We start from the raw sequence: 16,019 nt of genomic DNA on the forward strand, positions 1-16,019 counted from the left end.
CTGGATAGCTCCCTGACATCAATGGCGATTGGAGAGACTGAGGTCTAGCAGAGTGTAAGACAAAGTAAAGGATCTCCAGAATTTCAATTTTACTCCTAGAACATATATGAACATAGTTATGGCTTTCCTTTTTTATTTTGCAAATGATGACATTTTTTATTAACAACAACAGCAATGGCCATAATGTGCTGAACAGCAGAGTGTAAGACAAAGTAAAGGATCTCCAGAATTTCAATTTTACCAATCTGCCATACATTCAAATTAAAACTCTTTGCTTTTCAAAATACTTCACCCATTCCTTTCCTGCATTAGATGTCTGGGGATGTTTAATCTATCATCATCCAATGAACTTGGTGCTCTTTAGAAATATCTGGGAAGGCAATTTCTTCCTTCACTGAACAGCTCTGTAGGGTCTTTATCACTTACAGTTTTAAACAGCACTTAAACCTGGGACACTCAAAATTCCCCCAAAGATGCATCACATTATACTCTCCCTCCAATCAACTTACACCCTCCCACAGAAGGGTCCTTTATCATTTCAGAAGCTCCCCAATATCACCATAGTCACACCTTGAGGTATGCTGTAGGAATTACACTTCAAAGTTAATTTTAGTAATAATGCTGTTATAAGTTTATATCCTTGCTGTGTACAAACTTTTAATGATTTTTAAAGGCCCAATTTAGTAATCTGTACTTTGTTTACAATTACTACTATAAGAGGAGCTTTCTAAGTAATTCCTTTATTAATAAATAATGTTGGTGTTTCTGGATCAGTTTATACATGAATATATTAAAATTAAAAACAAAATCAAATAAATATCCTTGAGCTCTCTGCATAACAAATAACATTCTTTTGAAAATTTTAGAATCTTGACATATACAGACACATTGGTTTTGTTATCAATAAGATATTTTGAAATTTTACCTGAAATACGTAACTCTTAGTCCACATTTCTAATATTGGATTTGAGTTTGGTGTAGAAGTATTTTCATCCTTTACCTATCCTTCTCATTTGATGTTTCTGGAATATCTGTATGTTTTTCTGCCTTCAAGCTTTTCTTGAATATTCTAAAGAATACTGAGTGTTAGAAAGGAGTACTTACTAAATATGTTTCATATATTCAGATTTAATGCTCTGGTAATTTCTATAACTACAAACAAAAACCAAACAAAAATGAAGGTAGTTTCTAAAGGAAGAATTGCCTAAAATATTAAAGCCTACATTTGCTCTTATTTTTACCATGCCTTTACTCATGAACACTTGTTTGGTTTTATTTATAAACCTGATGCAGATTTGTGATAAATTGTTTCCTGCTGTTGTCAAAAACAAACAAAGAAAAAAACAAAGAAACCACACACACACAATAACAACTCATTAACAAAATCACAGTATTTACCTATTTCTAGAAAACAGCTAATTGCTATGCATAGGCATGTATGAAATATGATATGCTAGTCTAAATTTGGTAGATGAGGAAAGTATATCACTAAAATGCACAGGAAAGTTGAATTAGGGTAGGACACCTGGCTTACCAATCACTTCTTAAACATAGGAACACAGCTAGTTTGCATTAATGAATGACAAAAATTAGAGAAGGCATCATACCTTCTGGAATATGTGTCTTCAGCTGTCCTATGATCCAAACATATCATGTACAAATAAGGTTATGAAGGAGAATAGAGAAGAGCCAGATCATATAGAAATTAACTGACTAGAAAAGGAGAAACAGGCAAATCCTAAAGAACTCATATGCACATTCTGCAAATATTTTTATACACATATCACATATGAGTACCAAACAAGACATGGGATAATGTGTATTTCATTTATTTTGGATTATGCTGTTCAAGAAACCTAGGAACCACAGGAGTCACATTCCTTTTGAAACAATGGGTTATACGTAATAAGCATTTACAGACTGTTGTCAATCATGATAAATTAAGTAGCTCTATAATGGGGCATGGCCATGTAAGGGAGGGTTACATGGAGCAAAATGAGGCGCTCTAGTGATGGCCGGAACCCGGAGCAAGAATGAAGTCTGGGAGCTCTACAGAAACTCCGCTGTAAATAGTTCCAAGAAGTCCAGCCAGCCTGAGTATCTGGGGGTATGGCAATAGGCCATAAGTTGTTGACATCATGGAGGTCCAAGAGTGAGTACTGGAAATTCAGCATACCTCTATGAGCTGGCAATGTTTAAAGAGCCAGGAAAGTGGTATTTTGGGTGAAGTTTTCTGATATATAAAAGGACTCAAGGAATGAGATGGTTTCAGAGGGAGAATGCCAGTCTCTAAAGACATAAAGAAGGCTCTGTCAATAAAGCCTTGCTCAAACACTAAGAGAAATGGTAATAATAGATAATTTATCAAGATGCAGGGAAAGATATTAGGTGAGGAATCAATTTCAGTTATAAAAAAGAAGCATTACTATACATAGGTATTAATATTAGAGCTAGACATCAAGGATGGCTTAATGTTAAGTCTCAAATTACTGGGCTATAAACCAATCTTCCTGCTACATAGAAGGATTGGTCCTGAATCAGGGGCATGGCTGAGGCTCCAGTTAGTGATTAAATTATTCCAGCAACAAAAACAAATTCTGACAAAAGTTACAAAATAGGCCATATCTGAAATACTTAAACAGCCAATTATTTTTTTATTCTTGATATTATGCATCTAGTGTTTGTTATTCATGTTATTGACTGATTTAAACACACAGATTATAAAGCTTTCTGCATTTAGTCTAGTAGAGGGGTTCAGAATAACCAACTTCAACTTTCTGATTGTTCATTGACTTCGACAGAATTAGTTTTTAAATACTTCCTTTGCTACAAACATTTGAACATTGATTAAACCACACTTAAATAAGTGAACTGAAGATTAAAAGCCAAAAAAAAACCTAAACTGATATTACCATATGATATTTCCTGCTCATAGGAGATAAACTGGATTAACAGACTATGCCTAAAATCAACTTCACTTAATCAGGGCACTCGAAGCCTGTGTGGCCCTTTCTGGAAGATAAGCGGCACATCTCTAAATATGGAAAATATCCAGTTTGAGCATACTCTACATAAAACCACCTGTTCTTAACCTTGTGATATTTTAAATTTCCATTAATGAGGTGAGAGATTCTGACGAGATAGGGTAAGAAGTTGGATGGGCTTGTGTGGTACTGAGGGTACACGATATGAGTATTGAAAAGAATAAGAAGTTGCAATCTTCAGTCTTGCAATTTCTTCATCACTTGCCCCAGTTACACAAGAAGCAAGAACAGCATCATTGAAAAGGGCAGCAACAGGTCAGGTAATGCACAGACAGTGCTGGGCCCTGAGTTAAATCAGGAAAGAGAAGATGCATTCCTTTGCACTTTGCAATCTATGGATTTCCTAATTTTTGCATGACTGTAATAAAAAAATCAAACTCTGGTTTAGATAGCTTGGCAGACCATAGAGGAGAGTCTAAGTTTCCTTGCCTCTAAAATATGCACAAAAATATGTTTATAATTTTAGATGAATCACATGGCATAGCATACATAAACTGCTTATGATATAGGAAATGTTCAGCACATTATGGCCATTGCTGTTGTTGTTAATAAAAAATGTCATCATTTGCAAAATAAAAAAGGAAAGCCATAACTATGTTCATAAATGTTTTAGGAGTCTCGTGATTTTAAAATCTTATAATGTCTTTCTTTGGAAAAACATAAAACATCCATAGAAGGAGAGTATATAGTTATTCAGCCAAAAGTTACTGGGCATCCACTATATACTGGGTACTGTTCATCCCTGGTGATACAATATTAAACCAATTATACAAATAAACATAAGATTAAGACTACAGTAAGTATCACAAGGTAGAGGAACATGGAAATAAAGACAATATATAACAAGGTAACTAATGTAGCAAAGGAGGCCAAGGAAAGTTTCCTTAGGGAAGAAATAATTGAGCTCATATCTGTAACAGAGAGATGTTGGGGGGGGTGGGAGTGAAGGGAAGGAGAGGGGCAAGAAGGGAGGCTGGTGGAGGGGAAGAAAAGGGAAAGAGGGAAACTAAAAGATATACAGGATGTGAACACATTATCTTTAATCTTGAAAGATGAAGACATGTGGTCTAAAATTTATTTCAGCAGTTAGACTTCTAGAACACTCCATATATGTGACGTTATTGTTGTGCAGCTAAAATAACAGCAATCTTATACAGAGAAAGAGGATTACTACTTGCCAAGACCAAATATATCACATAAGATTCAACAAGACTATACAGAAAATGGTCAAAATTTGTACAATGTGAATATTTTTGGTTTTATAAGTGACTATCAATAAGGTCCAGCTGGGGTCATTACTATTCAGTTAAATTCTATACTTATGTTCTGCTTCCACCAAACAATGTATGTGCATAAGAGTTAAAAACTTCTTTAAATTGTTTTAATTAAAGTTTAGACAATAATCTTCTGGTGGAGAGTGTGATACAGTATTTTCAGGTCTAACCTTAGTTATCTCTACCAGTTGAGAAAAGTACTTAGATACAAAACAAGAGGAAGACATCGCCTTCATATTTCACTGTACAATGTGCTTGGCCAGTAGTTCTCAAACTGTATGGGGCATAAGAATCACATACAGGACCCCATCCCAGTATCTCACTCAATCAGCATGTGGCAGTGACGCAGGAGACAGTCAGGAAGGAGGAAACTCCAGGTGCCCCAGGGCTAAGATAGAGAACATGGATAAAGGCAGAGACCCTATTTTAAGACTGGTAGTTCCTGCTTTCTGGAAAAGCACTGAATCCTAGTGAATCAGGAATGCACCTGCGCAGAAGATGCTACCTGACCCCTGCTTCATTATAATAACATTATAATAAATTAGCATTGCGGGACCCCTTCTTGGTAGCCAATCAAGGAAATCATGGGAGACCACCTGTGCAGTAACTTTAAAATAACATAACTACTTGTACATGCGCAATAAAAGCCCACCAGAAACTAGCCAGGAGAGACCCACCCTAAAGGAATAAAAGCCCTCTAGCCCTCTAGAGGTCGGAGCCTCCAGGCTCGGCTCTGCTCCGCTCTGCTCAGAGTTGGCCTGCTCCCATGATCTGTGTGGCTTAACAAATCTGCTTTCCCTCTCTTTCTGCTATAAACTCTGTGTGTTCGGTTCAATTTTTTTGTCCGTAATCACCAAGAACTTGGTTACCTGTGCCCACCTGTAACAGTAGGATTGGCATTTAAACAATGCACCGGTGCTGCTGCTCAGGGAACCGCATTTTGAGAACTACCACTTTAGGTTAAGAATTTGCCATTAGATAAGATGTTTTCTTTTAAATGATCTTTAGATTTTATTTCGTTTCAGAACAGTTATGGTATTCAAAATTTTAATTGGTTTAATTGAAATTTAAAAATTGTTAATACAGTGTAAATAATGCAAAATCAAAAGCTATGTTTTAAATTAATCTATGTACAGGGCCACAATTTAGCCAAACAATAAATTTCACCTGTCAATTACCTAAATAGAAAGCTTTGTAAAAAAGTTTTAGCATTATATCACAGAACCTAGTATGCACTTTCAACACTTTGTTGGCATTTTATTTAGCCCACATGAAAAGATTAAAATGCAATATGGCAACTTAAAAATAAAAACTGATAACAGTATCTTGGTACTGTATCCACTGCAGTTCAGACTGGTAATTTTTCCATTTTTATATTATATTTAGTTTAAGCTGTATATTGAAATCTCCTCATCTTTTTTCACTGCCTATCCCAGCCCAGACCTTATGTTTTATTTTTAACTGACACTCATGCATAGCAAAGATAATACTGCTGATAGAAGCGAATGTTCTCAATATAAATCCAACAGATTTTGTCACTACCAAAAGGAAAATCATGCAGAAGCTGTCAGTCACACAGTAGGAGAGATTATATTATCAAAGTGATACACCTGGGACATACAGTCCAAAACCAAACTCGAAAGTTACAAACCAGACCAATTAACAGATAGTCTGGTTTGTACTCTGACTACCTGGGAAATCATCCCATTCCGGCACAGATATGAAATAGGTGATTTAATAGGTTTTTCACTTTTCTAATAACTCTTACCTGTTCACTGTCAATAAAATAAATATATGAGAAACTCTTTTAATTCAACTAACATGAAAATACAATAATTGTATTGTTATTTATTGATAGTTATATCTAATATTTGTACTATTTCTTTACTGTCACCATACCATACTTCTGTAATGTCATATTGAAAGACAGGCTAAAAGTCAATTCACACATTTCCCCTTGTAGTCTTAAAATGGAAAAGTGCATTTTAAATATTTTTGTATGTTTATAAAAACAAACATACATACAAAGAAAACAACTAAGTTCCAAATGCTTAGAGAAATGTTTCCATTACTAATACAATCTATTTACCAGAATACAGTTAAAATATCTTTAAAATTGTTGCTACAGTTCTAAAATTGTTCTCCACAAGCCCTTCATGGAAAATAACATGAACTATTACATGATATAACATGATATATGAACTATTATGTGGATGCACTCATATTTAAAAATATTATATAAAATATGTTGTTTAATGGGTTATGTATTTTATACAAAGAATATAATAGAAAGCCCTCAATAAATGCTTATTATTATACAGCTGTTTTTCTACATATCTCATACTTTTTTTTTTAGAGAAAATCTAAGAAGGGTTGCTTAACGATGTACCTCAAATATGCTTTAAAGAGGTTGTATGTGCAACACTGTTATTAATACCAAATTCAACATTTAGTATGATGTGGTATATTTAAATATTTTAGAGTAAGCATTGTCTACAAATACATGTCAAGCACTTTTTTTCATTAAAAGGCAATATAAAGTCAGACATTTGTCTTCTAAGATACAAAAACATGTGTTGAAAATTCATTCCAAGAATAGAGTGTACAAAATGTTTTATATCAAAAACAGACTCACCCTGCACTTGGAACAACAAATTCAACCACTTTGCAATATCTAAATCTATTTCAAATCAAACTTATCTTTTCTCACATCTTTTGTTCTTTTCTACAATTCCAAGAGACTTGCATCTTATACTTCATATTCTCATCCATAAGCCACTAATCTTATTTATCCTGTAAGATCAAGACCAAGGAAATCTACCCACCTCTGAAGGCCTTTCAAACAAAACCCAGTATGAAATGTTATTATCATGCTCTGAACCCCTGCAGTCCTCATTAGACATGCAATCTCTTATTGCCATGAGTTGTTAACTCTGTTCAAGCATGAGCATCAGATTCCTCCCAAATGTAAAGTACCTGATGGGCTGAGAGCTACAAAACCACGTTCTGTACAATGTCTAGAAAGTAACTTGCACATGACAGGTTGTCTACTACGAGTGCTATGTTGAATAATAAAATGCACTAAAGAGTTGAATAATTATAAAATATATTTTCAATTTGCAACTTCATGAGTTTGATGTATTTACATCCTATAGTATAAATGATGCACCATTAAACAGTTCCTGATTCTGACAGTGTCAAAAAACAAAATACTCATAAATATGACTTTTTAATAATTATAATAACACAGTTCATCAAGTAAAATTCCTCAGTATTTCTTCTACACTGCAGTGATTCAGGAACAACCCTCCGTGGGGCTCTCAGTCTTCATCCTAAGATAATATATAAAGCTGCCCATGCACCAATGTTGAAAATGTATTTTAAACTAATATGAACATAACCAAATCAAAATAACAAATCCTTAACTCTGCTCTGTCTTAAATATGAATAGGAGTGATAAGGAAAGCTACTTGCACAGTCAGGGGGAAAACACCTTAAAACAGTTGGCATGTTTTGATCAAAATAAGGAGCTCCCTAATTAATATAAAAGGAAGACAAGTCATTCATACAAGAGGTCAATCAGTTTACTTCTCTAGCTTCTCTACGAAATTATTGAAGGGGTGGTCGCAACATGGAATTTCAATGTTTTAAAAACACTGTGCTTCGCAGGCTGGCCTTAGAAATACACCAGTTTAAAATAATGACACTGGGTGGAGGGGAACAAGAGGGAAAAATCTGGATCGTTGTAATAGCACAAACAACAAAATATTTTTAAAAATAAAATAATAAGAACACTGTCCTACCATCTCAGTCACAACCCAGTCAACGATCGCGTACGCACATACACACACACACACACACACACACACTCACACTCACACCCCTTCCTGGAGCCCTTGACACGCCACCACAAAGCAATTTGTAAAAGCATGGGCTGCTAAGTTTTAAAGCACATGCATTTTTGCTAAAGCACAGTTGACAGACACTGTCTCAACTTATATCTAAGCTTCACATAATGCGTTTGGAATCTGTACCTGTTAAAAGGCAAATAGAAAGAGAAACTGAAACTGTATTTTAGGTCTTCTCTTAATAGTTAGTTTTTAATTTTTTAATCGGTAATAATCAATATAAATTCAGTTACGTGTCCGCTTCTCTTTCCTCCCCAACACTTTTAATAAAACCATCTTCATAGTAAAATATGAGTGCACATCATTTTTAACAGCCTTTCTTAGGGATAGGGGTGGAGGGTATGTGTTACATTTCAGTGGGAAGCTATTCAACTGTAAAGATATTAGAAATAAAAGCTGTTGAAATCAAGTAGGTACTTTCTGTCTTGTGGGTCCTACTGATGGCCTGCAGCGTTAAGAGGAGTAGAGAATAACTACACAAAAACACTAAAGGGCAAGAGATCTAAGAAGCATTTTTCTCCACCTGTAAAAGACAAGTGACTTTCTGACTTCCTTCATTTCATATTACAGGTCCCACGACAAAAGGGGGAAAGCAAAATTGCTTCTGATTCCGTGAAAGAAGAGGGGAGAGATGGGACAGAGAAGGAGGGAGAGAGAGAATGAAACTTAAGATACACAGAAAGGAACCCCGAGAAATTTCACAACTCTTTGCCATAAATAGTCTTTCTTCTCACTCGGGATACCTCCTCCTTGACATCAGCAAGGCTCAGCCTTCCACACGCAGGGAGGCACCATTCACAAATCCCTCCGTCACCTCTACCGCGGGGTGGTACCCTGTCAGCCCCAGAGAAACAAGCCAAAAGATAAGAGGGCCCAAGGGGCCACCTGCGGTTTCGGCTCAGGACTGATTTTCTTTTCAGGTGGACCAGCGCACAGATTAATCGGGAGCGCGAATACACACGAACGAACAAACGCGCGCGCGCGCGCGCGCGCACACACACACACACACACACACACACTCACACACTCACACCCCTTCCTGGAGCCCTTGACACGCCACCACAAAGCAATTTGTTCACACTAAGTCGCTGCTGTTCCTGCGCCGCCGGGGAGGGACTCCCATCCAATCCAGGAAGCCAGAGCCAGAGGACAAGCACGCGGGAGCACGAGGCGGTCCGGGTCCGGCACTGCGGCTCCAGCCAGGAGCCCTGGGCTCCCCGCCCCTCCCCCTCCTCGCCCCCGCCCCCGCCCTGGCGTCCGCAGCCCGGGCGCCCCAACCTGCGGGACGCGGGCGGCGAGAGAGAGGAGCGGCCCCGACCCTGCGCCAACTCTTCCCTCCTGGGCCGGCCACACTCCGCATCACCCTGGAGCGACGACAGCGCCTCCAGGGAGCAGAGCGATCTGGAGCACTGAGTGAAAGGCCACGCAGCCCGCCGGGAGTCACCGGCCAGCAGGGAGCGAGCCCGTCCGCCTCCCTCCCACCCCGCCCGCAAGGCCAGGTCTCCGCGCCGCGCAGGCTGGGCCAGCTCCCGGTGCCCCGGGCCTGGGCGGGGGCTGCTCCAGGGCGGCCAGAGCACGACGCGGTCACCTGCCGGGCGGTCGTCCCGGCGTCCGCCTGGAGCTGGCCCCGGCGACGCGACGCGCGACCCTCCGGGCTCGGTGGCATCTGGGGCGTTACTACCTTGAGGGCTCCGCGCCGCTTGTTAAGGCTCTTCCCGGGCACTCCGGGGTTTATGTCTTCGGGGCACGGGGGTGTCTTTCCTGGACCCCCTCCTCTGCCCTCCCTCCCTTCTCCGCTGTTGGGCTCCTTCTCTCCACTCCCAGTTGCACAGAGTCGAGCTGCGTTATTTAATAATCCTCCTGCTCCTCTTGCCTGCGCCCGCAGAGCTGCTCTGCCTGAGCCACCGCTTCCCAGTCAGTCATGTTGTTGAGAGAGAGAGGCGGATTGGCAGTCGGTCGGCGACTATTTGTGGTGAGAGAGAGAAGAGCAGAGCAAGAGGAGGGCAGGGGAGGGACGTGGGGAGGCGCTTCCAAGTGTGTGAGTGCGCGGAGTGTGACTGCGTGGGGAGCCCGGGAGCCACCTCCCCGGCAGGCAGCGTTTCGACTGTGAGGAGGGCGGTGGCGAGCGCGGCCTTTATAGGGTTTGGTGGGGGGAGGGGCTGGGGCGGCGCCGGGCCAACTGCGTCCGCTGGTTTCCACGCACACATACTCACACATTAACGCGCGCACACCCACTGCCGGCCGGCTGCTGAGTTTTCATTTCATGGGAAGCCGTATCTGACCGTGCTGACTTGGCTTTCCCTTTAGCCCATCCTTTTGCATAAGTCGAGTCCAAGCGCAGAGGCAGGTCAAGAGAGAATAAGAGAGGGGCCTAAAGCCAAAAGGAAGGGACCATGAAGATCTGAAAGTGCAGTGGATCTTTTCTCTCCAAACCTCTAATGTTGTCTTCTTTCTTCTCCTCTCAGGGAGGAAATTGTGAGGCTCTTTCTCCCCTTTCACCTTCACCCAACCTATTAACATCCTGACAGGTCTTTCCTTCCTAAAAGCAGGTCACACCTTCCAGGAACCATTTACAGCGATGAATTTTTCTGTAGGATAATGGAAGCATCGGGACTGTGAACTGGAGTGGAACTTGGGTTCCTACACCTACGGTCCTGGACAACGCAGGAATTCCAAACAGAACCAGCTACCATGTTGCCATTTTTTGACAGATGGGCCCCTGGAGGAAGTTTGCCGCTTTAGAGATGGAGAAGACTTCAATACATGGTGCTGTTGCTTACATAATTTACTTTTCCTTAATTCTCTCTCCCATTGCACTGTCTCATTTCCTTTCACGTTTATACCGGGTCCTGAACTCTTTCCCATCCATGCCCTTCTTCTCTCCACTCCTATATATTTATGTCTTTAGTAGGCAGTACAGCAGATGGAATGCATTTAACTGTGTGTATGTGAAACATTTTTTAACACATTATGTTAGCGTATAGGACCATTTCTAGATAGGTGATACTCGTACATCCCCAAAGTTAAGTTTGTACACCTGGCATCACCTCCCTTATACCCTAACTAGTTTCCTGCCAAGATTACAGGATCTTTGTGATCTGGTGCATTACTGTATTGGGAAACAGAGTCCAGGAATCAAGCAATCTATATTTCTTTCAAGGAGGTGTGTGCGTGTGCGCACATTTTCTAAATAATCTAACTGGCCATGATCTGACTTTAGAAATATCAACCAACTGGGTGTAAAATCAAGGTTTGTTTTTGAATGAATGTTAGTAGTTGATGTGCACTTTGGCAGAAGGACAACTCTGCTTTGGTGAGGGAGGGCAGACAACTGTGGGAAACTTTTACTTTTAAGTAAATGTGACAAACATTTAGGGGGTGCAAGATGGTGGAAAGGTTGATAACTCAGTTATTATATCTTCTCTCCTGATAAGTGGCTCATGACCATTGTTATGTCTTCAGGTTTTTCACATTGATTTTCCTTTCCCCTAATTCCTTTATGTTTCCTATAAAGAGTTTAGAGTCTAAGTCCATTAAAAGTGGCTTAAGCATATATCAATAATTAAGAAAGGGTGCCAAGTAGGGACCAGTGGACAAATATATCAATAACATATAAATACTGGACATAATAGCTTCTTTGATTAAGTATTGGAAAATGGACACACTATCAAAGGATATTGAGATTTAATGTGTGTGTACTTGCATTTTAAAAAGATACTATCATTTCTACAATTTCAGAGATCACAAAAGTCAGGTTTGGGGAAGTAGGTAGTTAATCTTAGGTTCCAAACAGATCAAGTGATGAAGCCAGAACTCAACCTTAGTCTGTCTTTACTGCCCATACAGCCTCCTACTCAGAACTCCTGGGTTAGTTGAAAATTTAAGTACTTTCTTTAGAGCTTTGGATAATCATAAAATAAAGTGATCTAAAATCTTTTGGCATTTTTCCTTCTACCTTTTTTTCTATTGCAAGAAGTGTTGACAAATGTTCATTTCTAAGGGTTTGGAAAGGATTTAAAATGTCCTAACTTCTTAGACTTATAGATGAAAAAAGTTAGGAAACTTTTCTTCTAAGTCTTTACTAAAGAATCCCACTATCAATGCAAAAGAAAATTTTTTAGAAAAGATATTCCTGATCTAAATATTTGCACTTAGCAAATAAATACAAGGGGGGACCTAAAAGCTGGAATTTATTTATGAAAAATTGTGTATTTATTCTTACATGTTTAAACTTCAGTCACAAAGTACTCTCCTTTTGATGCAATATACCTATCAAGACACTTCTTTCCACTGCTCAACATAGTTTTTTAACTCATTGATTTTAATGCATTTTAATGCTTCTGCCATTTTTTGTTTCACCCCTTGCACATCAGCAAAACTTTTCCCTTTGAGGACTTTTTTTTCATCAAGGGAAACCAAAAAAAGTCACCAGAGTCGAAATCAGGTTAATAGCAAGGATGGGTCACAGGGATCATGCTGTTTTCTGTCAAAAGCTACTGAACACTCAGAGTAGTGTGGGCATATGCACTCGAAAATCACCCATCATGAAACAGGCAAATACGCTGAAAGAGTCTTAAAAAAAAAAAAGTCACTGAAGCCAAACGCAACCTCTCACAACAGTGCCAGCTGGTACACTGATACAAATGGGTGCCTAGAACACTCACCTAGTTGAGAGGATGCAGGGAAGGGAAGCCTGTAGTACAAGGGGCCTGCCCTATAAAAGATAATTCTAGGGGTTTTTTTGTGTCCCTCATCATATGTGGTTTACTTAAGAGCTGTAAATGGATTTTTTTTTTAAGTTTTGTCCCTCTTTAAGGATGATGCTCAATTATATTGGCCAAGTTTGTGTTGCTTTTATTGTTCTCTAATTGTCATCAATATTGGTAATTTAATAATGACTCTATATTGCATACTTCAAAATTACATATTAGGCCAGATATTTCAAGGGCATTTCTGATAACCACAACTGATGGTAATTTTCACACTCTCAATTGCATCCATAATTAGAACGATTACAATCTGTCCATTGCCTTTATTCATTAAGGTATTAAATAAAACCAACACTTCTTAATTTTCTAACAATTTTGTTTGTCAAATGAAGTCTAGAGTTTACATATACTAGATAAAAAAAAACAAACATAAAAATGTCACCTAAAGCCCATTTCTAACAAGTTGATTCATTTTAACTATTTTGTATTTTTGTTAAAAAAAATAGTACTAGAAATCCCATTTATAAATTATAGTAAACAATATTTTAGAAGTAAAGTAAATGGATTATTCTCTTTTAAGATTGTTTAATGTTTCAAGTAGAATTTCCCACATTGCTACACATTTAATGATATAATTTTTGTTGTGATAGGAAGACAGAAAGTTAATAGACTCTTTCCAGTTTGTTCATTTTCATCTCCTATGCTTGCTGCTGTTTGGTTCCCAAGTGCATTTAACTGGCAAATTCAATGAAGATTTGGCATTGCACCATTTGATGAAAGCAGAAAATTAGGTTGCCAATTACATATGTGCCCCTTATGTGCACTAAATTCCCACTGAAGTTATGAGCCAAATTAGAAATTCTTCAGTAGTGGTACCTAAAAAGTAAATTTGTGCCTAGGGAAAGTGAGGGAGATATTTTTTTCTCTCCAACCCTATTACTATAATGAAATTTATAAAATGTTTTAGAAAGTGAATTAACTTTAAAACATTTGCAAACAATGTTTACAGATGAAGTATCAGAAAATAAGTTTAAACGTTGCATTTCTTTTTTTCTGTCCTGGCTATTTTATAGGGTTTTTTTATTTACTTCACACCCCATCAAGACTATACAATCATTACAAAGGCCATTTTCTCCCTTTGCTTTAGCTTAACAATAAAAAAGGAAATGAAAAAAAAATAGGTATGGTATTTACATTCTGGATTTCTTCCATGTTACTACAATATAAATTATCCTTTTGTAACAACAGTTGTAACATGAAAATGGTACCGTGCCTACCTTAGAGAATCAGAGTCCTAAAGCATGCACTTGATTCAAGATCAAGGACTGGTGAGAAAGTGTGGGATTTCTCAGCTGCAGATCAGGGTCCAGAGAGCATAGGAAACACTAAGTCTTAGCATTGCGTTAATTGGGACAGCCTACTGAGAGGCAGAACACAGTAGATGGAAATTTAGATAGAATTATTTTTCCAAAATACAGTAGTGGTAACTATGCTTGATAAGTTGCCTTTTTTGCAGGAGAAATTATGCCAGGTGTCAGAACACCAAAATCTATTCATGTTCTTGCTCTGTGGAGGAAACTAATAGGCCAGGCAGGTCAACTGACCAGGATTTCAATGTGGAATCCTTGGCAGAACCTACACCCAAATGACTAGGTCAAAATATTCACTGCATCAGCTGTCTTTGATCTGGGAACTTCACAGACACCAAGGATTTGTCCCATGAGACAAATTTGGTAGCAAGACTCTCAGGATAAATGTATATACCACAGTCTTTGTCACTGAGCTACCAGGCTCCAAGTTTTAAAGGTGATCTAGTTCTAAGCCCATTTAATGGACTGAGAGGAAAGGGAGCAGAGTGTGTGGAGAGGCATTGCTTACACAGCAACTGAGATAAACCTGAATTTCCAGGGGAAACTATCCAGTTTGGAGGGCTGCAAATAGTGGGAGGAGGAGAACTGACTACAACATTGATACTCTGAATTTACACCTCTCTATTTTTCCAGGGAAGCAAACTGTACTAAAAATAATACCAAAAGTCTTTATAAGTAGATTCCCAGTAATTTTATATAATTTCCTCGTTTTTGTTTCTATTACCAAATGTGAACTAATGAGGTCTTTGGAGAATGACCTCAAGATTTCTCACCTTCACATGAAGTAATTCTCATGTCTGAATACTTGTTGTATCTGATTGCAATATTAAAAATATATCTAGCCCAATTAATTGGTTCATTTGTTGAGGTCTACAGGTTACATCTATCAAACTTATTTTTTTAATTGAGTTTTTGAGTTGTTCTATTATGGTTATCCCCAGGCATGTATGTGTTTGTAGTCATTTCATTAAAATAAACAAAACTTGACACGTATTTTTAGAGAAATCACCAGTTAAAACATCTCTAAAAATAGTATATAGATAAAATCTGAAATCATAACAATAAATCTATGTATAATTCATAAAAATAGGCTTAATGGTAACAATACAATTATAACAATAAAAGTACTCTGTACTACTTATATAGTAAAAATAGTCAATGCTAATAAAATAATCTAAACCATACTAACCACTGCTTAAGCAGGTTGGAAACTGGTCTTACAATCTGTCAGTTTCTACACTGGCAGTTTCACAAATGCGATCTCTTTTTAACAAAACCAAAACAGGACACAGACATGTGAATTCTCTTTTTATTTTAAAGATTTTATTTATTTATTTTTAGACAGAGTGGAAGGGAGGAAGAAAGAGAAGGAGAGAAACATCAATATGTGGTTGCCTCTCACGTGCCCCTGACTGAGGACCTGGCCCGCAACCCAGGCATGTGCCCTTATAGAAAATCGAACTGGTGACCCTTTGGTTTGCAAGCCAGGACTCAAACCACTGAACCGTACCAGCCAGGGCTGAATTCTAATTAAAATGTAGAAAATGCAGTTCCTAGGTTTTTTTGTCATCTGTATAAAATTTCTCTCATACATTGAAATTCTAGATTTATTAAGTCATGTAAAATGGAACTCATTTTTTATTTTGCCAAATCTATATATTGTTTCACCAAAAAATTAACTTTATTAATGAATGTATATGCTATCATGAATTAA

The 16,019-nt window shown here is 38.3% G+C and overlaps 1 protein-coding gene across 1 annotated transcript in view; it reads right to left on the minus strand.

Annotated features, from left to right (window-relative positions):
- Positions 1-10,194, minus strand: part of CCSER1 (coiled-coil serine rich protein 1) — an 898,936-nt gene extending 888,742 nt beyond the window's left edge. The window contains exon 1 of the mRNA XM_054591576.1: positions 9,908-10,194. The gene's annotated coding sequence lies outside the window, so the exon portion shown is untranslated. The remainder of the gene's footprint in view (positions 1-9,907) is intronic.
- Between the last annotated feature and the right edge of the window lie 5,825 nt (positions 10,195-16,019).

The sequence above is a fragment of the Pteronotus mesoamericanus genome, unplaced genomic scaffold, assembly GCF_021234165.1.
Source record: "Pteronotus mesoamericanus isolate MK-2021 breed Mesoamerican mustached bat unplaced genomic scaffold, CSHL_Meso_final scaffold_232, whole genome shotgun sequence".
Lineage (NCBI taxonomy): Eukaryota > Metazoa > Chordata > Mammalia > Chiroptera > Mormoopidae > Pteronotus > Pteronotus mesoamericanus.